This window comes from Phyllostomus discolor, chromosome 11 (assembly GCF_004126475.2).
Source record: "Phyllostomus discolor isolate MPI-MPIP mPhyDis1 chromosome 11, mPhyDis1.pri.v3, whole genome shotgun sequence".
NCBI lineage: Eukaryota > Metazoa > Chordata > Mammalia > Chiroptera > Phyllostomidae > Phyllostomus > Phyllostomus discolor.
The window spans coordinates 59,331,308-59,355,352 of record NC_040913.2 but is presented as its reverse complement, the minus strand read 5'-3'; positions in this window follow the sequence as shown (position 1 = coordinate 59,355,352).

Below are 24,045 nucleotides of genomic sequence, written 5' to 3'. Positions count from 1 at the left end.
CTGAGGTCAGGTATTTTGCCAAAGCACAAGTTATACAGAAGAAAAAGACATATTGACTACCATGAAAATAAGTATAATATATTAGTAGGAAAGAAACCCAGAAAAGAATAAAGCCAAAAGAAGGACATTACTGGGAGAGAGATATCTTTTATACCAAAGGGGTCTCTTTGGTATAAAGCAAAGAGAGTGAAATTACAGGAAATAGAAAGTATATGGGAGTAGAAAATTTTCCATGAATAGAACATGCAGTTAAGGCAAAAAAAATCAAGTAATAAGAACTTGTCTTCTGGACAGAATAGTCCACGTGAAATAATAATAGAGATGTAGGAAGGACAAGAGTCTCAGAACTTACTGTCACAGAGTTAAGAATATTTAAAAAAAAGCACAAATAGCTCTACCTGCTCTAGGAGCTTCCAAAATGAGCTAGCACCATCTGGCAGTTTACTCCTTTTCACCTTGTTACAATCAGCTTTGTGCAGTGGCAGTATCGTAGCAATGAGGTTTATCACCTTGTTATGATTATCTATATTCTTCTGGTTTACTTTTCCTCACCTCTTCAAAATTTATTACTTGGGTTGCTTTCTCATTTTTTATTCTTACTCCTTCCACAATTCTGGATAATTTAAAGATTTTCTAACCAATCCTTCCAATATCTCCCTCCTTAGTGTCTTAATGTTGTCCCTGCTCCATTGGTCCTTTATCCTTGCTTTGGCCCAGGAAAAGATAATTCCTTTCCTGTGTTAGTGAAACAGTATCCTTTTCCTTTTCCTTGATTTCACTTTTAGTTATCAATAGTCAATTTAGTTAATTTTCAACAATGAACCAGTTATTCTTTCAAAATGAAAAGGCTAGCACTCTTCTACTCATAGCCTTCTGGTGCCCTCCCTACTTGTACAGCCTAAAAGCAAATGCGGTTCCAATGACCTTCTACAGCCTTCTAGACTCATCTCCTCCCACTCTTCCCTCAGCACAATTTTCTATCCACTGTCTCTTTATGATGTTCTGCAAACACACTAAGTCATTTCCTGCTCAGAGCATGTGCATCGGCTTATTGCTGTATAGGAAACGGACTTTTCAAAGATGGCTCTTTCTCACTGCTTTCTGTTCTTTGCTCCTTTTCCACCTTATCACTTCAATAACGCATCACAAAAAATAGCACTTAATTCCCATTTCCCTTCTTTATTTTTAATAGCACTTATATAATCTGATATGTTATACTTTTACTCATTTGTTTAATTTTCACCCACAAGGAGAATTTAAATTATAAAGGCAGATATGCCTTTATTTTATAACTGTATATGTAACATCTAAAACATAATTTTGGACATAGTTGGAAGTCAAGTATTTTCTTTGAAAAGTGTATCACTCTTACTATTAAATTAGTTTATTAATAATCCATGATTAGTGCTTTTTAAAAAGTTGATGTTATTTGTAAAAAGCAAAATAAAAAAACACATATTTTTTAAGAAATAATTTGAGACAGAGATATCTATTGTCTTCCCTCAGTATGCACCCCCAATGGGGAATCAAATGTACAACTCAAGCTTGTGCCCTGATTGACGACTGAACCCAAAAACTTTTGGTGCATGGAGTGATGCTCCAACCAAATGAGCTATTCAGGCAGAGCAAAAACACATATATGTTTTGGCTAAACTAAATATAAACATTATCTCCCCCACTCAAAAGCTTTGGAAATTTGCTAGCATTCTAAGATTCCTCTCTTGGAAAACAAGTCTCAGTATATCTTATTTATGAGAATTTTACAATAAACTAATAATGTATGAGAACTTTATCATTAGCATACATCTAAACCTAGTGATTTAGAAACTATTTGTAATTGATCATCTAATAGGTATAATGGTATCCAGTATATAGAATTATGATTGATGTTTAAATATGGGAATGGTGATATTGTATTACATAAACACTCAAATTGATTCCATATCCTTAGAATCAAGAAAGCAAGTTAGAATGAGAGTAAGATTAAAGGCAAAGGCAAATTCAAGCAAAAGAACAAGGGAGAAAGAAAGAGAAATAACAATTTAAACTGTTCAGCTCATTCGATGGAACATTTCCTTGATGCGTTTATGCCCTGGGGTTAGCCTGAAATGGGACACATGACTCAGTGAGCCCTCCATCAAGCTCAATTACTGTCTACTTCTCAAAAGTGACCAGCTGACAGGTCCAAATGGATTCTACTTTAAAAGATAAGTTTTTGGAAACATGTGGACCATAAATTTAAGCCATTACTAAGTCAGGTGTTTATCCAGAAAAACAGTGATCTGCCCACCCCTAGAGGAAAATACCATGACAAAAATTGTTTTGAAAGGTTGCTGCAGAGTTCCAAAACCATCCCTTCCTAAGGGATTATTAAGATTAATACTAAATATGGTCATTGTGTAAGTTATAAACATAACATCTATTTATGTAATTCTTCTATAAGAAAAATTCTTCAATCAACTATAGAAGAAAGGGGACCTCATGTTAAATAGTACAAGTGAGAAAAATTAACAAGTGATCTTGATTTTACTTCCCCCAAGAACTTCATATTTACTGTTCCTATGTTTCAGTGTCTCTATGAATCAAATGTACAACTAGGGAACTCATATATGTGATTATTTAAATCAATGTATATCTAATACATAAAGAGTAATTTTATCCTACTCTTGGTGAAAATAAGAAATAAGGTGAAACAATTTTAATTTTTGAATATCTGGAGATCTTTCAGATGATGATAAACTGTTTAGGCATTAAGTAGAACCGAGTTGCTCCCTCTTGCCTCATTTGACAGTAAGGTCAGGTATATGGCCAGAAGGGAGAGATAGTGATGCCTGTGGAGCCACCACAGTGTCCTCTGCTCCCATAACTTCTGTTCTTCAGAGCTTCCAAAACAGATAGAGCCATGGGCAACACAATGTGTAATTCTTACCTTAGAGCAATGTTTGAGTAGGCTTGGTCATGAGCCAGGCCATTGTAAGCTTAATATGAAAGAGTGAGCACAACAAAGAGAGATGTGGTAATCTAGACACATTGATTATGACAAGTTTTTCCTACCTTAAAACAGGATTGTCATGTTGCAAGCACTTCATTGTGTCTTATTTCTCACACCTACTTACTCTTTGACCTACTGAATATATTTCAAATCAAACACAGTCAACATAAGACAAGAAATGCCCCAAAAGACCAAACTGCTAGGTCAACTGTTTTAGATATTATTACAAAGGTGTTATATCTTGAAAATCATGCATTTGGACAAGTATTATTTTAATAAAATATTTTTCTGGATAATGTTTATTACGGTGTGACAGGGCAATGTATTTAATATGTAATGTTTCCTCTGGTTGGAGTTAGCTGTAGAATTCCATGGCTTCATCAGGTAACTGGGAATATGCTAGGATCCAACCCACTTTAAAACAAAGATACCTCACTGAGAAGGTGAAGCACAGTCTCATGGTGATTTTCAGAAATAACATAATGATATTATCCTCTCACAGTCTCTCACAAAACTAATTGTTCTTCCAGAAATGTTGCAAAGGAAAAGAAAAATAATTTTAAAAGATTAAATATATTTTATTGAACTGCAGTCATATTATTCTTAAATTTCATATACAAAAATAATGTCATTTACTGCTTTTATTTTCCCTTTCATTTTTTAAAAAGCTATTCACATTTGAATTATTTATTATGATAAAAAGGTCATTTTTGCTAATGGAATTAAAATATTATAATAGCTTAAAACTTTCTGTGCCAATAGAATAATAAAAATTGCTCCCTAAAAGGTGTGTTTTACACCTGATTTTATATTTCAATGGACTTTCACTATGAAATTGGCTTCAGGGTTCAGACAACAGGATAATGCATAATTACATCTTTCTGGTGATTTCAATAATAAGATTATTTGAGTAGACTTTGAGGTGATTCTGCCTTCTACTAAATTCAGCACAGAAGAACTTTGTTCTGTGGTAATTGGAACACATTTTTATTCCCCCCATGTTAGAAGTCTTCAAGTCTACTCCTCCTCTTCCTTCTTCTCATTTTCTTCTTAAATACATGTGTAAAAGAAGTAAGGGAGACTAGAGGGAGAAAATGACAAAATTAAAAACTTTGGGGAGAAACTCTCAAGTCATGACCATTTTTTCTGGCTAATCAAAAGACTTCCAAGTATGGAGAGGACAGATTTCATTACTGTCAAAGACACTGACAAGCTCAAAATCAATACTACCTATTAAAAAAATAAAATGAGACATTGAAGTGAGTCGAATTTGTTTCTTCATTACACATTCTTAATAACTTCATAGAATATATAATTTAAAAGCCCATATAAGATCAGATTTAGAAATTACTAGATTGCAAATCACCACTTACATGAATGGGTGAAGCTGGTCTCTTGGCTGTTTGTCATTGATTTGTAAAATAAATGAGAAGGATAAAAGACTTTTGATGAAAGTATTTTATGGCAGGAAAGGTCTGCACCCAAAAAAGTTTTTAATAGAGCATGGATCCTAAACTATGTTCACATGGAAACTAGAAAAAGCCAATAAACTGAAACAACTATAATAAAATTACTAGTAAATCAAATATTTCTTTTCTCTTTATTTTTCTATCTGCTACCTAAACACTGGAAATTTTTCAGAAATTTAAGGTAAATTTGGATTGTGCTGTTAATGTACTATATTATACCATATTAGGTTATCAAATTAGAACTTCATTTTAAAAGTTTTTATTTATTTATTTTTACAGAGAGGGGAAGGGCAGGAGAAAAAGAGGGAGAGAAACAGCCATGTGTGGTTGCCTGTCACATGCCCCATGCTGTGGACCTGGCTGGCAGCCCAGGCATGTGCCCTAACTGGGAATCGAACTTGTGACCCTTTGGTTCACAGTCCAGCACTCAATTCACTGAGCCACACTAGCCAGGGCTAGAACTATTTTTTGCACAGAGATTCTTTCAACCTAATGTGCATTTAACTCTAGCAACTTCTTTAGGCTTGGAGAGTTATATAGTTCTTGATCAAGTATTTTCTCTTGTTAACATAAGTTTCAGAACACCCTAGGTATTTATATAAAAATTCATTTATCTTGGTCCCAACAGTGTTTTTCAAAAGAAAGCAGTAAATTGTGCATCAGCAAAATTCCCAAAGATCACAAAGTAACCTATGTAAAATCAGAACTGAAAACAAACCATTTTGTAGCTTGCTTTTCAAAGACACTCCCTTGCATTCTTAGCATGGATAATGAACCTAGTCTTCTGTGAACACTATGAGATGATCTGTTTCCACTGTGCTATGTTTTTATAGTGCTGAACTCAACAATATATTTCCTCCAAGAAGGATAATAATAATAGGTAAAAGCAATCATATTAATACAATACCTTAATTTTAAGACAATAAAAGTAATTTAATAATATGTATTAATTATAAAATGTAATTCAATTTATTAATTAAAAAGTTAAGAAGCACTGGCTGGTGTAGCTCAGTGGATTGAGCACAGGCCTGTGAACTGAAGCATCGCCTGTTTGATCCCTAGCCAGGGCACATGCCTGGTTTGAAGGCCATATTCCCAATATGGGGTTGTGCTAGAGGCAACCATACATTGATGTTTCACTCCCTCTCTTTCTCTCTCCCTTCCCCATCTCTCTAAAATAAATAAATAAAATCTTTAAAAAAAGTTAACCAAAAAATCTGGAGTTTCAAAAATAGCTATAACAAATACATTTATTTTCACAAGTGTTAAATTGTACACACCTTCCAGATACAGGTTTCTTCCATCACCACTGGCCCTACTATTATTATCAACATCATCATCGAAATCATTGCTTTTCGATCACTATCTTTGTTTAATCACAAATCGCATTCTGCTCAACCTGATCTGCTAAGGATTTTTAAAATTTAAATGTCTTATTTTATCATTCTTTCTCTTCCTAACAAAGAACAAATTTATATTTAGAGTTTGAATACCAAACATCACTTCTCTAAAGCACTTCACAGAAATATTTTCCTCAATTAAAACTGCATTTTTATAGTGGTTCTCTGCTTTTCCTTTATGCAAATAGGTATTGAACCTAAAATGGTGATTTTATTTTGAAGTTGGTTTGACATAAAAAATATATAGTAGTTTCCAATCAAGGTACTATAGTGATAATTTTTATTATTATGTTGTCATTAGAAATAGCTATATTGCATTAGCATGTTTTAAAAATCCTCATCATTTCATTTTAACCCTCTTTATGATGCATAGTAGCATGCTTACTTTTTTACTTAGTTTTCCTTTGTATTGTTTTCACTGTTGATTTTTTTCACACAGAAATGGTTATGTTCCCATTCATTTGGACTCTATGTCTTAGCCTTAAGAATAACATTCAAAATTCTAATACAAATTCTCCAAAATATCATTATTATTTATCTTCCCTGCTGAAAGGTAACTAAATCTAAAATAGGTTTCTCCATTCACACATTCTGGGTACACTGAGGAAGATGGGGAAAATAGATGCCTCAATAGAAAAATCAATAAATAGACTCACAAGGTTTAGTTTAAACATGGTCTCTACTCCCAGAACTCTATGTACTTAACCTGCTGTGAAAATGTTTGCCCCACCTTAATCTCCATTTAGCACCTCACACAATGTGACAGTTTCAGAGGATGATGTTGGGATGGGAAGGTCCAAGGGGAATATCACATTCAGGTGGATTGCACAGCTCACTTCCCTTTGTCATTTTAAATTACAGTGTCAAACCCTTCCTGCTGTATAGCACTCAAATTTGTGTCAGAAACAGTAAAAGGTGAAACCTTTCCTTGCACTAAAGTTCATTTCATTCTAAGTGTCAGAAAGAATTTTAGAGAGAATGATTACCACCTTTATTTCTAAAGGTGCAAGCAGCATTAAACAAAAATGACAAGCCTTGCAAGGTGTGCATATATCTCATTATGCTATTAAACATTAGCCAGTTGGAGTTTCTAAGGTTTAGTGACAGCTCAGGGCATTAATCTCCTAGTGTTCTGCTAATCTGATGATCCACACAGGGAGGAACACCCTTGGGTAAGATTTTATTTATGAGAACTGATATTTAATGGGCTGTTAGCCTAAATCATTTGCTGAATGGTTACTTTTTCTTGTTGTTGTTGGTAGAGCATTAACACTTCTTTTGTCATTACTGAACAACTTGACTTTACATAGTCACTCCCAGCTGCTTCCGCACTTTTCCAGCAGACCATGCTCACCACAGTCATTTTTCAGTTTTGCCACTCGACCTCTGATCTACAAGGCTTCTGAATCCTTCCAGAAGCCCCAAAACCTTGTCCTTTTGTTCCTTAACAGTGTCTGCCAATCTCTATACTTACTTTCAAATATCTCACACCTGGTTATTTGCACAAAGTATCCATGAACTACACCTTTAAATATGATCAGATGTCTGGGAATTGCTTCAAAATAATGTGGAGGTGGGAAGTTGGCAGAGCTAAAATAATACTGGCCATAATTCCATAATTATTGAAGTTGGCTGAAAGCTATATGAGATCTGTTATACTGTCTTTTATCCTTTTAAATACACACACACACACACAGAGCCAGGTTTGACATTAATATTAGTTACAATGTACATATGAGCATTCATAAAAATATCAATGTACAATTGTTATTATCCATCTCATGGATTTTCTTTTTTCTTTTTCTTTTTAATTTTTTAACCATCTGCTACAGAGCTTTAGAATCAGCAAAATAAGTAACTTTATAAGCAAGGCTGTTTCAGTTAAAATCCCAGCTTTATGATTTACTAAATATTGGGCTTTGTACAAGTGAATGTATTTCTCATTTTATTTTCTTCCAATAAAAAATTGGGGTAAATAAAAGCACATACTATGAAGAGAATTAAAAGACTTCATACTTGTTACAAAAGGAAACCTGTCCTGTAACATTGCAGGTACTCAACACAGGTATGCTAACACTAGGTCCTAGTTCCTCTCCCACATGGATTTTGTGTCAATTTATAGATCTTCTTTGTTTAAACACAAGATCTGTAGACTTTACCTTGTGTTTTATTAATGGAAATACAAATAGGGTACAGCACACTTTAATATACTACTGTTTTCTAAATGTATTCTTTGTTACTTAGAAATGAGGCAATTTATAATATCTTTATTTGTAAGCAAAAAGTAAAATTTAATGAATTACTACAGAATTGAATAGAGTGGCATTTTATAATATGTTGGTAGCATTCTAAGACTGAAGTCACTGAAAGCTGGTTTGACTCAATTTTACTTTTTAAAAAATGACCATTAATCATTGCTTTTTAAATTTTATTTATTTTCATTTTTAGTTTTATTTTTATTATTTATGCTGTTAGAGTCGTTCTTTCTTTTTCTTCCTTCCCCACCTCCACCCAGCCCTGCCCTCTCTCCACCCCAAGACAATCCCCATATTGTTGTCCATGTCCATGGGTTGTGCATAAATATTCTTTGGTTAATTCCTTCTCCATCTTTCATCTTATCCCTACCCCCCCTCCTTTTTACTGTACTTTCAGATTTTAATCTCCAACCTACAAACAAAAGTTTTCTCATGCATCATCCCAAATGCATCAGTCAGCCAGAGCCACCACAACCTCTACTCTCCTGTTCTCTTCATTTCAGTGTTTCTAGGTCAGAGAGCAGCCTTAGAGAGGCCATGACTGCTGGGCACATGTTTAAATAGGATAGGGTCCAAACTGAGGGTGTTGTTTTCTACAAAACAATGTTCAATCTATGAGGGCCTGATGGTGCTATGCTTTATTTAAAAATGGGAAAGAATGGCTTTCTCCTAAAATCTATGGATCCTAATCCCACCTAATTTCAGTAATTAATACACACATAAGTCTGATCCTTTAAGTAACACCTTTTCTCTTGGAGTTCTACAACTAATCTGAAGTAATCAGTATTTTCACATATTAGTTCTGTCAGCACTCTCTTAGGGCTCAAAATTAACCTGAGTTGGATGTAGATGATATGCCACTCTCCTTTATTTATGGATAATTTCATTTTTGCTCATCTTGAGAACTCATCACACAACTTCTCTTCAGTCAATAATCAAAATGTATAATGCTTATTCATGCTTCATACACATGGCTGCCTCATTAAGACATTGTCCATTAATTCTGACATTTATCTTTAATTTGCAGAAAGATTCTAGTAAAACTCCTAGCATACTTAAGATTTTGGATAACTTAATGACATAGTGGAATTAAGCTTGGGAGCACATGTAACTGTTAAAATTTACAGTTGCAAAGTTGCATTTTTCAACTGTGTTAGTTTTTACCACTTTCAGTTCATTCAGAATTATGGAATTTCCTCTCCCTATGACTCTCATTCATTCTTGAAAAGCAAGGAATTATCTGTCTTATTATCTAAGAAAGAAATGAAATTTTCACACCTTACATTATTCTTTTTCTATTTCCATATCTATTATTTTTCTTTACTAACAATAACTAATAAAATACTGGTTTATATTCAACAGATGTAACAGTTCAAGAATTATGATTCTAGGATTTCTGGCCAAGATGCAGGCATAGGTAGACACATTGTGCCTCCTCACACAACCAAAAGAAGGACAACAAATTAAAAAAAAAAAACAGAACTGACAGAAAATTCAACTGCATAGAAGTCTAACAACCAAGGAGTTAAAGAAGAAATATCCATCCAGACTGGCAGAAGGGTTGGAGATGGGCAGCTGGGGCAGAGAGGACTTGCAGGTGATGGTTGGGGGACCTGGTGGGTGAGGTCGTGGCTGGTGGACCTGGTACTCACACATTTGTGTGCAGATAAATGAGGAGGAACAACTGGAGAGTAAGACAGACTACACAAATAAGGGTGCCAGTGTGCGGAAATAAAGCCTTGAAACCTCTGACTGAAAAAAACCGTGGGTTTGAGGCAATGGGAGAAACTTTCAGACTCATAGAAGAGTTTTTTGGAGAGACCCACAGTGTCCTAGAATATACACAAAACCACACACCTGGGAATCAGCACCAGAAGGGCCCAATTTACTTGTGGTTAGTGGGGGAAGTGACTGAAGGCTGAATAGAGTGCTGAACAAGTGGCATTGTGCCCTCTCAGACCCCTTCCCCAAATATAGTGCCACAAATCACAGACGTGGGTTGCCCTGCCCTGGTGAATACCTAAGGCTCTGCCCCTCACTATGTAACAAGCTCACCAAGACAAAAAAAATAGCTCAAATCAAAGAACAGATCGAAGCAACAGAAAAAAATATAGCTAAGTGATGAAGAGATAGCCTATCAGATGCACAGTTCAAAACACTGCTAATCAGGATGCTCACAGAACTGGTTGAGTATGGTTGTAAAATAGATATAGGGGACCATTCTGCGTGGTGTGGGGAATGTAGTCCAGCCCCTGATTTGGAAAACTAATGGGGAGAGAGGTCAGCACACAGGACTCACATCCATGGATAGGTTCTCCTATGGGGAGTCAGGCCTGCATTGTACCTAGGCTGCTTTGAGTTTTGCTTTTGCTAAAACTTCCTCACCCTGAATTGGGGCAGCAAATGTTTGCTGCATATCTCTGAAGTAACTTCTTAAAACCTGTGCTAACCTCCCAAGTATGGAGTGTAACAAGTTCAACCACTTTACCCCTTGATCTGCAACATCCTTCTCTTTGAAGTAATTAGCAACATTATTTCCTTTGTTATCTGTAAAAGGTAATCACCTATAGTGAGCCTGTGCATAGTAAATGGGGACCATCCTCAATGTAATATACCCAGAAAAACAATAAAAGCTTGTCCAGGCAGGGGTTGGGGCCCTCTGTCTCACTTACAGTGGTCGTGCCATCCCTTTTTCTCCACAGAACTTCTGGGGCTCATGTAAATTTTCTCATTGAAGCCACAACACACAGACCCTATGGGCTGGGGTTTGCATCAAATAGAGGAAAGAGAGAAGGCTATGAAAAGTGAAATAAAGGGAAAAGTACAGGAAACCAGCAGTGAAGGGAAGGAAACCAGGACTCAAATCAACAATTGGGAGCAAAAGGAAGAAATAAACATTCAACCAGAACAGAATAAAGGAACAAGAACTGAAAAAAAAAAAATGAGGAGAGCCTTAGGAACCTCCAGGACAACTTTAAATGTTCCAACATCTGAATTATAGGGGTGTTAGAAGGAGAAGAAGAGCAAGACATTGAAAACTTATTTGAAAACAATGGAGAACTTCCACAATCTATCAAAAAATAAATAGACTTCCAGGAAGTTCAGAAAGCTCAGAGAGTCCCAGAGAAGGGTCCAAAGCCACATCATAATTGCATTACCCAAGATGAAAGTTAAGGACAGAATCTTAAAAGCAGCAAGAGAAAAACAGAGAGTTACCTACAAAGGAGTTCCCATAAGACTATCAGCTGATTTCTCAAAAGAAACCTTGCAGGCAAGAAGGGGCTGGAAAAAAAGTATTCAAAATCATGAAGGGCAAGGACCCACATCCAAGATTACTCTACCCAGCAAAGCTATCATTTAGAATGGAAGGGCAGATAAAGTGCTTCTCAGATAAAGTCAAGTTAAAGGACTTCATAATCACCAAGCCCTTATTATATGAAATGTTAAAGGGACTAATCTAAGAAAAAGATGATCAAAACTATGAACAGTAAAATGACAACAAACTCACAACTATCAGCAACTTAACTTGAAAAACAAAATCTAAGGAAACAACTAGAACAGGAACAGAATCACAGAAATAGAGATTACATGGAAGGTTATCAGTGAGAGAGAGGGAGAAATGGGGAACAGATACAGAGAATAGCAAGCATAAATGGTAGGTAGAAAATAGGAGGAGGTTAAGAATAGTATAGGGAATGTGGAAATCAATAAGCTTATATGTATGACCTATGGGCATGAACTAAAGGTAGGAGAATGCAGGTGGGAGGCTGTGTTTTGGGTAGAGGGGAATAAAAAGGGGGAAAATGGGACAACTGTAATAGCATAATCAATAAAATATATTAAAAATAATTGTGATTCTAATGAATAATCCAAAGAATGAAAGAATGCTGAGAAAAATCAGTGGGAGAAAGCTATTGGTAAAAAAAGTGAACATAGGATAGATGTTTTCCCATTTATGTTCTTTATTTTTAAATAAATGTTTTCAAATTATTAGAGGTGTCTTTCACCTTTCAGAGTGTTAGAGAGAATGAGGATGGAAACATTGCTGGAGCAAACAGATAAGACCTTCTTATGCATCTGTAATGTATCATACCCAAAGGAAGGACACACAGTTGCACCTTGCCAAAATGTCTGAGCAGTTGTGTAAATCTTATAGTTAGCAGCATAAACTGGGCAATCATTAAATGTTTTCCCACTTTTAAAAAATTTCAAAGTCTAGCAATTGCTTCATGATGGAGAAGTGAGGAATTAATGTCAACAGTGTTTCTTTAAACCACTTTCCATCAAAGGTGATGTAAAACAGATCTGTGCTTTTCATTTCCCTATGTAGTTCTGCCAAACAGAGGCAGCTGTAAGCCAGCTTTTTATGCTATCAGTGTGACACACTGGCAGCAGAGCACAGTGGGAAAGCCGTTGTTTTTGGAGTCAGAGCCATCAGCTGTGTGAGTAGGTCACTAAATTTTTCTTCACTTCAGTAGTTGTGATCATTGAATAAGAGAATGTTTTAAGTGGAAGAGCAACAACAGGATTGAGAGACAACAAGGTAAGGAAAAATAGTATCAGATTCAAAATCAGATCAACTCAGGTTGATATTCATTCTAAACTTCTCAACCATCTCCAGCACTTACTACATTACCTAATTTTATGAGATTGATAAAGTACTAATGTTTCTAAGCAATCTTTTCCTTATCTTTAAAGTGAGAATAATAACATCTACTGACTTGGCTTGCAAAGCTGAAAAAAAGGCATGGAAAAGCACCTTGAAGAGTGACAGGCATGTATTAAAATTTCAGTATAAGCCTTTTCTCACCTTAAGGGGAGAGATGTTAAGCTTCCTGTGTAATTGTTTGCTATTGCTGATATAAGAAATTACCACAAATTTAATGACTAAAAACCAAACAAACCAACAAACAAACAATTTATGCTCTGGTCATTGTGGCTCAGTTTGTTGGAGCATTATCTCACACACCAGAAGGTGGGGTTTTGATCCCTGGTCAAGGCGTGTACAGGAGGAAACCAATCAATGTTTCTCTCATGTTAATCTCTCTCTCTCTCAAATCAATAAACATTTTTAAATTGTCTCATAGTTTTAGATGTCAGAATTCTGAAATTGATCTCACTGGACTAAAATCAAAGTGTCAGTAGAGTGCATTCTTTCTGGAGCATCTTAAAGGAAAAATTATTTCTTTACCTTTTCTAGCTTCTAAGGTTTCTCATATTTCTTACCTTGTGACCCCCTATTCCTCCATAATAAAAGCCAGTCTTGAGCCAATTCTTTTCACACTGCTATGTTTGACTCTTTTTCTTTTGCTTCCATTTTCTATTAATTATAGGTACCTTTTGGATTGCATTGGTTCCACTTGGATAATCTAGGATGGTGTCCCTCTCTCAAGATCAACTGATTAACAAACTTAATTTCAACTGTAATCTCAATTCTCCTTTCTCATGTAACTTGATGAGTTTAAAAGTCTATAGATTAACACTTGGGCATAATTTGAGGGCCATTATTTTGCATATTATCCACTGGAGAAAAACAGAAGGCTTCATGTAAAAAAAAAATGTCTTTGGAGATTTCCTGTGCAGCATCATTTTGTAAGGTGGAGGAATAAGGAAAGGGTAGGTCAACTGAGAGAAACATTATCATGACACAGACATAAAGAGTACTATAGCGTGTTCTGGGAATGGTTGAGGTTTGATACGATAGACCAGAGTGTATATACCTGGATACATTGGAAAAATGTTGGTAGATAGAGAATGGACACTAAGGACATGATAAAAGTTTCTCAATGGGAAATGAATAATAAAGTATGAGTTAGAGAAAAAAAGTCTTAGCAACAATATCAGAGATGAACTGGAGTTGGAAGCACTTAAGATATGTTTACACATTCAGAGTTTATTACAATAGACCAAGTAAGAACAGAATTAAAGCAGAGGAATTGGAAATGTATATGTATCACAGTGATAGAATGGATATAATCTGTGAATTTTAGTGGAAAATGAAGGAGAAGATGGAATCCAACACACAAATGATATTTTTAGTTCTGTGAACCTACAAAATGTATGACCTAATGCAGAATAGAAGAAGAGGATCACATTTGGAAAGTGCTAGTAGAGAAAGTTTTTTAAAAAAATACCATGTACGTAGAATTTGAAAAAAAAAAAAGCCACATCCATTTGAATATACTAATGCTATTGCTGTAACATCCAGGTGTCATTTTGAAAGATTCTTTTTAATCATTTGGTTCAGGATACCCTACTTTTTTCTTTCACTTAAATTAAAGCCATACTTCATAATGCCACTAATAGGATGTGACACCTATCTCTTCTCCACCTTTCCTCTTTTTAAATATTGTAATAGTTTTTCGTGACTCATATGATTAAGACCAAGCTTTTTAAACTGATATAAATGTCCCTTTTTGATGTTCTTTCAGAAGCATGGGACACATTTCAATAAAACCAAAAAGTTAATTTTTTGTTTTTAATAAATATAAATATGAATATAAGTATAAATATAAAATAGGTAGGATTAGATCAAAGAAAGAAATGCATGGATTTGTGAGTTTCATGTCCAAATTTCCTGCCTTTTTCTGTGATGCTTGGATTTATAAATAATTGAAAAACTATTTTTCAACTATGTTTGACAAAGAACATATATGTATAACTCATAGACACAGACAACAGTGGGATGATGACCAGAGGAGAGAAGGAATGGTGGCTGAGTGGAGGAATGCAGAATGTGGTGAAAATGGGGACATCTGTAATAGTGTCAACAATAAAAATAAAGAAAAAAATGATATCACTATGCTACTTATATCCAACACTTCTATGTGACTTTGATTTTTCTAGTCCCCTGATTTTTCCAAATGAGCATGAATTGGTGAATCATCTAAAACAAATTGCCAGATTTACTTTCATATTGTGAAGACGTAAGATAGCAATGTGTTTTCATTCTGTCTGTGATCAGACATAATATGCATATGTGAAACATTGTGCTTAAGGAAGATAGCAAGCCTGAAAAATCAAATGATTCTTATGTCTTCAGTGACTTTATAAATAATGAATGCTTTGGTTGGGTTCCTTTGGTTTGATGTCAGAGAAAAGACATGTATTTTGATGAGTCTAAAATGAATACTTAGAAACTATGTTTTTCTGTTATAAAACATTGCTTAGGACCTGAAAATCTTGGCAATAAGAAAAGGAGACACAGACAGACAGACAGACAAATTGAAGAGCTTCACCTTGATAAGATCTCATCAGCAGAAAAAGCAGAAGTATGACAATATCTGACATGTAATCTTATCTTTCTTGTCAGTTACATGCAGTTTTGAAATTGAGGTACATAAAGATATTCAGCCAGCCTGATCAAAGATTTTAAAAACATTACTTGTAGGCTATTTAAACCATTTTCTTCTCTGATGTTACTTTAGAAACCTAGTTTAGTTTTAGGCTTAGTAAATGCATTTGGAAAACTAACATAGTACAGATCAAAAGCACTGAAACAAAGTGGTTTGTTAAATATCTAATTCATGTTCATTCAAGCATTTTTAAAAAAGCTAACTAATTCTTATGCCTTTTAAAAGGCATAATTGCATTATTAATTGATACATTAATTCTTCAGTATATTTTTGGCTTACACCTTGATTTTTATTTAGCATATTTATTTAATTGATTTTTTAATATTTAATAATATTAGTAATGTCAGTTTATAATTAAATCACAATTAGTGGTTCTCAGGAGAATATATTTGCATCTTGTTTTTTATTGCTTTAAAATAATGTATCTATAATAAACTTGTAAAATATAATTATACAAAATACATTATCTCAAAATAGCAGAACATGAAAACAAAATAAATTTATTATTCTCCCCAAATTGAAAATGTTGAACCCTGAAATAATACTAACTTTGAAATTCCAAAATCTAATAGATTGCAAAAGTATAAATGGCTTGCTTGTTATTTTTTTGCATAGTATTAATTAATCTTGAGCTTATATACACTTGAAATTCATTGGAGTATTTGAAAATTTGAACAATAGATGTGTAATATCCATTGCTTAAAGAAATAAATGCCAATATTTTGTACAGAATACAGTGGTGCATTATTATAAAGTGCCCACATTTTATCAAAGATTCAGTTAGAAATTGGTAACTACAGAATGAAGAAATTGTCATTATTCAATTTTAAAGAATAAATACAGAATTATTAGTTTCCTAAGGCTACCATAATAGAGAGCCACAGACTAACTAAGTGGCTTAAATGACAGGAATGTATTATTTCACAGTTCTGAAAGCCAGAATTCTGAGATCAAGGTGTTGGCAGGTGTTGATTCCTCCTGAGACTGTGATAGTGGATCTGTTCTAGGCCCTTACTTTTAGCTTCTGGTGGCTTGCAGATGCATCATTCAAAGCTCTGCCCTCATCTTCCCATAGCATTCTCCCTGTGTATTTGTCAGTCTTTGTGTCCAAATATCCCCTAAAAACTTAATCTTAAAGAATCATCAGCAAAGACTTATTTCCAGATAAAATCATATTCTTAAGTACTTTAGTTAGAAATTCAATGTCTTTTGAAAGGGGACAGAATTAAACCCATTACAACTTCCCTAACTTTTTAGATATTTATATAAAGAAAAAAATTTAAATGTATCTGGGAAAGCATTAGTGTTCCTATAATATAAAGTTAGGGTTTCATTATAAGGTTTTACTTCTCTATGAGAACCATTCCCCATATATTTGAGTAACTCTCATTGTTCCTATTTTAGAAACTGCATATATGAGGCCTGTCCAGAAAAAGTGCAGACATTGCTAATTTAACAAGAACAGTTTTCTCAACACTGATGTAACCTGGCAGCCAAGGAGAGTGGACTGGAATGCACATGTGTGAACAATGATGACTTAACTGTACTAGTCAGTAAGGGTGGTAAACACTGTTGAGTGAGCATGTGTACTGTGTGGCTGTCACATTCAAACTTACTGAGAAAAAAGAGCAACAAATCTGCATTAAATTGCATTAAGCTTGGACATGCCTCCATGGAAACTATTTGGATGATGCAGAAAGCCACAGCTATGGGCAACTAATGATTGATATCTTCATTACAACAACACATCTGCTCATGCATCAGATCTTGTGCAGAGTGTCTTCACAAAATATTAAATCACCCAGGTGACTCAGTCCCTCTATAGCCCCTATTTGGTGCTCTGCAACTTCTGGATTTTCCTAAAACTAAAATCGTCTTTGAAAGGGAAGAGATTTCAGATCTTTGATGTAATTTAGAAAAATACAACAGAACATCTCATGCAATTGGGAGAACTGTGGGAAGTCCCAAGATGCCTATTTTAAAGAGTACTGAAGGATCATTGCTCTATGTACAGTGTTTCTTGTACCTTGTATCTTCTTCAATAAGTATCTCTATTTTTCACATTATGTGGCTGGATATTTTCTGGACAGATGTTATATGCTCACACTAAGCTCCAATTATACTTTGGATATTAATGCAATTTTAGAAAAAAGTGATTTTAATTTACTCTAAAAGGTCATAATCTATGAAAAGTTCACAATTTCTGAAGGGATTTTTTAAAAATTAAGGTTTAGCACAATTAACTGTCAGAAAGCTGTGGCATTTTTATACAGCAACAATGTACCATCAGAATGAGAAACTAAGAAACAAATCCCATTTAATATTGCCACAACAAAAATAAGGTACCTAGGAATAAACATAAGTAAGGAAGTAAAAGACTCATACTAGGAAAACTATAGGACATTGAAGAAAGAGATTGAGGAACATATAAATGAAGTGAGAGCATATACCATATTTGTGAATTGGAAAAATTAGTATCATTAAAATGTCCATACTACCCAAAGCAATCAACAGATTCAATGCAATTCCCATTAAAATATCAATGACATAGTTCACAAAACTAGAACAAATATTCCAAAAATGTATATGGAACCAAAAAGACCTTAAATAACTTCAGCAATCTTGAGAAAAAGAAAACAAAGGTGGAGGTATCATAATACCTGATTATCAAACTATACTACAAGACCATTGTAATTAAAACAGCCTGGTATTGGCATAAGACCAGACACATAGATCAATGGAATAGAACAGAGAACCTAGAAATAAACCAGCATTTTTATGGGCAATAATATTTGGCAAAGTGCTGCGGTCCAGCCGCAGCTGGGTCCAGGGGTTCCTGAAAGGTGGGTAAGGCGTCGGCGATGGGAGATAGATGACAACACGCCTCAAAGGACGGTGATACTCTGTTCCGTTTATTGCAAGTACAAGCAGGTTTGTATACTTTCATTTTTGGTAGTGATTAACATTTGCGATGAGGTGAAGCAGGAAAAAAATACGAAGGTAACCAGGAAAAATACAAAAGTTTCCATAGATTCAATTATATTAAATAAAGATTATTTTGACCAGGAGAGCCATAAATCAGACAATTAGAAGTAGCTGTATGTACAAAGTTTGAATGTCTTATTGTTTATTAAAGTTCTCAGAATTTGTCATCTGACTCCCTGGTAACTGTTTTTACATGCTTAGTTTGTAATAGCTAACCAACTTTTCTTGTTTCTTTGCCTGTTTAATTCTACTTGATATATATTCCTATTCAAGGTAAAGGCGGGGCTATTACTCCAACAACTTTTAGACATTCAGGGGCTATTTTATTAGACGGGGTTTTGTTCTCTGGTCAAGAAATAAAACTTCATTGGAATTATGTGAATCAATAAACCTGAGATACAGGTGTCTAACAATCCTGCCACCTTTTAATCACCAAAACAAACATGTAAGGAGAGATAAACAGGAAATCCAGATACAGTAAACCTTTTTTGTTCCTTAATTAATAAACACCAGGGAGGTCTGCTTCGAGCTAGCCTTTCCATGAAATTTAGACTATTATAAGGCACTTGGACTCCATCCTTATTGACCATTCTAACGCCATCCTCATTATATGCTCCTGTATAAGGCAATGGGGGATCTGGAACGCTCTGGAGACTATTAGCTACTTTTGGAGGATACCATAATTTGCCATTAATCTAATATGCTACCCAGGGGTATCCCTGGGCTGTGGGTAGGGGTCTATATAGTTTTTTTTCTTGTTTTCTTGAAAGACTCTTTGTATCTATGGGTAAAGAACAGTCATGGGAAAGTCCACCAATAATTCAGCCTGTTGTAACTGATTCATGAATTCTTTTATGGGAACAATTGAGGATAATTTCTTACTCAGGTTTATAAACACCTTGTTTAAAATAATTTGGGCGTGATTCAACAGTCTAGGGAGAACTAGTTGTCCCTTCAGAATTTCTCTCAAAGTTAATCGTTGACTCACTTCAAGACTTTTTCTTCTCATGGCCTGTTCTTATGGAAATCAGGGTAAAAAGTAAGACCATGACTAATATTAGCAAGGAAAGTATTAAAAGCAATCCCCAGGAAAATTACCGCCTCTCTTTGTATGCCAAGCTCTCTTCCAAGAAGATGGATTCCTTGAATTCCCTCTTTCCACGTTCGGACTTTGTCAAAAAACATTGTTGGAAGAGAGCGTGGCAGCAAAGGAAGAAAAAACATAAGATAGAATAAAGATCGTCTCTTCAATAAATGATGTTGGAAAAATTGGACAGGTACATGCAAAAAAAAAAAAAAAAAAAAAAAACTAGACCACCAATTTACACCATGCACGAGAATAAACTTAAAATTGATAAAAGAGTTAAATGTAAATAATGAAACCACAACAATTCTGGAAGAAAACAGGCAGTAAAATCTCAGACACTCTAGTAGGAATATTTTTGTGGATATATCTCTTAAGACAAGTGAAACAAAAGAAAAAATATACATATGAGGCTACATCAAATGAAAAACTTCTGCACAACAAAAGAAGCCATCATCAGAATGAACAGGGAAGCCATTGTATGAGTGAATACATTTCTCAATGATATATCTAATAAGGGATTAATATCCATAAAGGCAAATAATTCAATTAAAAGTAGGCAAAGAACTGAATAGGCATACAGATGGCCAACAGACATATGAAAAGATGCTCAACATTATTAATTATTAGAGAAATAGCTCATTATAACCACAATGAGCTATCACCTCACTCATACCAGAATGATTACCACCAATAAATCAACAAACTCTGAAGTGCTGGTGAGGATGTGGAGAAAAGGAAACTTAGTGTACTGTTGGTGGTAAAGTGGACTCTTGAAGCCATGTGGAAAACAGTATGTATTTTCCTCAAAAATTAAAAGTGAAACAGACTTTTTGATCTAGTGATCCCACTTCTGGGAATACATCTTAAAAATACTGAAATACCATTTTGAAAGAATACATGAACCTCTAGATTCATAGCAACATTATTTACAATAGCCAAGGTCTAGACACAGCCCAAGTGCCCATCAGTAGGTAAGCAGATAAAAAAAGCTGTGCTACATTTACATAATGGGATACTATGTGGTTGTAAAAAAAGAAGGAAATCATACCTTTTGTAACAGCACTGGTGGACCAGGGGATTTTTATGCTAAGTGAAATAAGCTGATCAGAAAAAGATAAATGCCATATGATCTCACTTATATGTGGAATATAATGATCAAATAAATGGACAGACAAAGGCATGGATGCACAGAACAGACTGACAGCTGTCATGGGGTGAGGGTGTGGCTGGATAAAAAAAAAGTGAAGTGATTAGCCAAAGAACGTATATATGTAATGCATAGACACAGACAACAGGGTGGTGACAACCAGAGGAAAGGGAGGGATAGGGCTAGGTGGAGGTGGGCAAGAAGGGGAAAATGGGGACATCTGTAATACAGTCAATAATAAAAATGAAGTTAAAATAAAGGAATAAATAAATAAAAAGTAAGTTTTAGCAAACTTGTTTGAAACAATGTATATATTCCTAAAACATAATTCATAAAATTATAATTTAACAATTAGATTAGACTATATTACAAAATGTGAAAATTAAGAATAAAACATTATTCATTGTTATGAATGGATTAATACTTTAAACATTAGGCTAGGAGAACCAGGAAAATTCAATAAGCTCTACCAAAACAACCTCATCTCTTTGAGAGATCGCCAGGGAAACACAATTAGGTGGAGAAGGTGAAGTAATATTGCTATTAGCTGCTGTTCCACTGAGACCCCCAAAATACTACCGGAAAAGGCAATGGCAATAGATTAAAGTGTGGGAAATTCCCTCTCTTACAAACAAAAGCAAACAATACATAAATAAATAAAAATAAACTTCTCCTTGATTCACTTAGATATTTGTTCAGGATAAGATCTCTGCTTTAAAAACCTATATTCTTAAAAGGATTGGTATGTGAAAATGTTCCTTCATATAACCTAGAGAAAGGATGTCAAACTCATTTTCACTGGGGGCCACATCAGTGTTGCAGTTGCCTTCAAAGGGCTGAATGTAATTTTAGGACTGTATAAATGTAACTGCTCCTTAACTGTTAAGCTAGAGCTCAGGGCTGTTGCTGGGTAGAAACAGGTGCTGAAGAGGAAAAATGGAAGGCTATGAAAAGTGAAATAAAGGGAAAAATACAGGAAACCAGCAGTAAAGGGAAGGAAACCAGGACTCAAATCAACAATTGGGAGCAAAAGGAAGAAATAAACATTCAACCAGAACAGAATGAAGGAACAAGAACTGAAAAAAAATGAGGAGAGCCTTAGGAACCTCCAGGACAACTTTAAACATCCCAACATCTGAATCATAGGAGTGCTAGAAGGAGAAGAGGAAGACCAAGATATTGAAAACTTATTTGAAAACATAAGGAAGGAGAACTGCCATAACCTGGTAAAGGAAATAGACTTCCAGGAAGCCCAGGAAGCTCAGAGAGTCCCAGAGAAGTTGGATCCAAGGAGAAACACACCAAGGCATATTATAATTGCATTACCCAAGATGAAAGATAAGGAGATAATCTTAAAAGCTCCAAGAGAAAAGGAAACAGTTACCTACAAAGGAGTTCCCATAAGACTATCAGCTGATTTCTCAAAAGGAATCTTGCAGGCAAGAAGGGCTGGAAAAAAATATTCAAAATCATGAAGGGCAAGGACCCACATCCAAGATCACTCTACCCAGCAAAGCTATCATTTAGAATGGAAGGGCAGATAAAGTGCTTCCCAGATAAGGTCAACTTAAAGGAGTTCATTACCACCAAGCTCTTATTATATGAAATGTTAAAGGGACTTATTTAAGAAAAAGAAGAACGTCAAAACTATGAACAGTAAAATGACAAAAAACTCATGACTATCAACAACCAAACCTAAAAACAAAAACAAAAACAAAACAACAATGAACTAAGCAAATAATTAGAACGGGAACAGATTCACAGAAATGCAGATCACATGGAGAATTGTCAGTGGGGAGGGAGAGGATGCAGAAAGGGGGGAAAGGTACAGGGAAAAAGAAGCATAACTGGTAGGTACAAAGACAGGTGAAGGTTAAGATAAGTATGGGAAATGTAGAAGCCAAAGAACTTATATGTATGACCCATGGACATGAACTAAGGTGGAGGAATGCTAGTGGGGGGCAGGGGTACAAAGCAAAGTGGAATAAAGGGGAGAAAAAATGGAACAAGTGTAATAGTACAATCAATAAAATATATTTAAAACTTTAAAATATAGTTTTTGTACAGTAATGTTCCTCTTAAAGATTTAATATACTTCCTCATCTTTTCTTTAAAAGTCACCATGACAGAAAATCAGAATGGAAATACCAAAGATAGTTTAATACCTCCGTCCACCACACCATCTACCACTCAGCTCATCTATACATCTGGGCACCTTGAAGCCACCTGATAAAGTGCTGTTAATAAGTCAGCCACTGTTGAATTACTTCCTGAGAAACGGAGGTGCCATGTACACGGTCTGGCACAAATAACATCCCTTTATAATTACAAAATACTTTATTTCAAAATCATAAGCATGTAATTCTGTAATGTAACAATATTACACTCAAGTATACCATATAACATTTTATGTGAAATGTTTAATTAAAACTATAAATTATTATACCCATATTATTACCCTACCCACCACACTCAAGCATGCATTACTTCTGTTGGATCATGTTTACAACAATAGATTCTCTTGGAGTGGTGACTGAGCTAGGGGGATTTTTAGGGAAAGATGGTAATAGGCACTTAGGGATTCGATAAATCAAAAGCTAAAAAAAAAATTAAGTATTTGATGTGACATATTGAGGAAGAAAGGAAGACTTGTGGGGGGCTCCACCAACAGGCACCCCATCTCGCCACCACGGATGAGAATAAGTCTGCCAAGACATGATCTGCTTGGGGAAGAAAGGTGGCTGATGTCTCAGAGAAGGGCCAGGAGCCTGTTCCTCAATGGACTTTTATTGGGTTTATTTGCATAGGAATACAGGGCATATATATAAGGCACATCAATCATTGTCAGGCAGTAATGATCAAATAATAGATAACATTCAAAGAACTATGAGGGCTTATTTTGAGTCAGGGTCATATAGCTAAAGGGCCATAAAACCTTGGGGAAACAAACTCATTTCAAACTTGTACCCTTATCATTTAAATTGAGGATATTAGCAAAACAGGTTTCATAGGATTTTATGCATTCTTTCTTAGTCCTGATCACTCCAGGGTACCTGCCCTTTCCAGCACAGGGCTGCACCCACCTCCAGCTTTGTTTCAGGCTTATGTCAGGCAGGAGAAGTAAGGCAGCCAAGAGATTAGGAGACTTCTTGCAGACAGAATGAGAACTCAGGCTATATGTCAATGCTGAGAGGTGAGGGTCCATCACCCCCTGTTTCTACAGCCCCCCAAGTTCTTCCCTGAGGGCCCCTTAATGACTGTGCCTGTTTTAGGTTGTCCCTTCCTTGAGGACTCTTACCCATCATTGGCTAGCCAGTCATCTGCCCAGGGCCAACCAGGGTGAGGTGAAAAGAGG